A 1,982-nucleotide genomic window follows, 5' to 3' on the forward strand; every position below is an offset into this window, starting at 1 on the left:
AAAACGTAACAGTCATCTGTAAGCATCAGATTAGAGAAACAATCCCTTTTAAAATCAGCACAGTTCTTCTCATGCACCTTGTGTTCTGAACACTACATGCTGACGTACTGCTAAAAACAGTCCTGCAAAATCAAATTGTTTACTGTATGTGGTTGCTGTTGTCAGCTCTTTAAATTACTCAGCAGTGATTACCTAAAGACATTCACTGTGATTTCATTCAATATATATGTAACTCCAATCATCGCTGCACAAATAAATTAAAAACTATTTAAAGTGTATGTTGAGACTCCTGCATTCATGTTAAATTGATAGCCTTGAAGGAAAAATTTTTATTTGCTGAAAATGTACTCACCCTGTCAGAATGAGAGTTCAAACAGCAGATAAAACTTCACAATAATCCACAAGTAATTCACACGACTCTATCAATTAATGTCTTTTAAAGTGAAAAGCTGTGTGTTTGTAAGAAACAAATCCATCTTTAAGGTGTTATAAATTTAAACTGTCACTTCTGACCAAAATACAAGTCCATAATCCATAATAACGCTTCCTCCAGTGAAAAAGTCCATCCCCTGTTGTACCCTCACCTCAAAATCCACCAACATGTTTGTTTAGAACTGTTTTGGACTGTTTGGTGCTTTAATATGTCTCTCCTGATTCAGTTAAGAGGACTTTTTCACAAGAGAAAGCAATATTATGGAGAGAGGACTTGAATTTTCCATTGCAAAGCATGGTCTCGAACCTTCTTCCCTAAGTAGCTATAGGCCTATTTCGAACTTATCTTTTCTCTCTAAGATATTAGAAAAAGTTGTTGCCTCCCAGTTACAGGCCTTCTTAACAGCACACAACCTCTACGAGCCCTTCCAGTCTGGCTTTCGTCCATTACACAATACTGAAACAGCCCTGCTTAAGGTTCTTAATGATCTTCTCTTAGCTTCTGATTCTGGTGCTCTCAGCACTCTCCTTCTGTTAGACCTCAGCTCAGCTTTTGACACTGTTTGTCATGAAATACTCCTCTTACGGCTTTCAGTAAGTGGAATTACTGGCACAGCCCTTGAATGGTTTTCATCCTATTTGACCGGTAGGCAACAATTTGTTATAAACCAGAAACACAAATCATCTACAAAATCCATCAGTTCTGGTGTACCTCAAGGTTTTGTTTTGGGCCCTCTCCTCTTTACCATTTATATGCTACCAATTGGACAAATAATCAAGCGCTATGGGTTTAACTTCTACTGTTATGCAGATGACATTCAAATTTATTTTAGCGCACCTTCCACCTCAGTGTTTCCTCCACCTCCATTAACAAATTGCATCAAGGAACTCAAGCTTTGGCTGGAGGCAACTTACCTTAAATTTAACTCTGATAAAACTGAGGTCATTTTGATTGGCTCTAAAGATGTTGTATCTAAGCTCTCTGGTCAACTGATGGATCTGGATGGTGATCTGATTATGCCCTCCACTAAAGTTCACAATCTTGGTGTTCTCATTGATTCCACTCTTTCATTCAATGATCACATTGGTAGTAAAGACAGCTTTTTTCCACCTACGTAATATCTCTCGTATTCGATCCTCTCTCAGTCAGCAGGATGCTGAAACTGTTACATATGCCTTCGTCACATCTCAACTAGATTACTGTAATTCACTTATTTATGGCCTGTCAGCTAATAATATCAAATGACTACAATATGTTAAAAACTCTGCAGCTCGCTTGATTACCCACACAAGAAAGAGCGATCACATTACCCTAATCCTCTATCACATTCATTGGCTTCCAGTTTCCTTGCGCATAAACTACAAGATACTAATTCTCACATATAAAGCTCTCCATAACCTTGGTCCTACATATTTAGCTGATTTACTCCTGCCTTATGTTCCTGTCCACTCCTTACGATCTTCTAGTGAGGGATTGTTAGTCACCCCTAAGTTTCGTCTGGTGACTATGGGATCTAGAGCGTTCAGTGTTGTGGCTCCCAGATTGTGGA

Source organism: Sinocyclocheilus grahami, unplaced genomic scaffold, assembly GCF_001515645.1.
Source record: "Sinocyclocheilus grahami isolate Dianchi unplaced genomic scaffold, SAMN03320097.WGS_v1.1 scaffold40.1, whole genome shotgun sequence".
In the NCBI taxonomy this organism is placed as follows: Eukaryota; Metazoa; Chordata; class Actinopteri; order Cypriniformes; family Cyprinidae; genus Sinocyclocheilus; species Sinocyclocheilus grahami.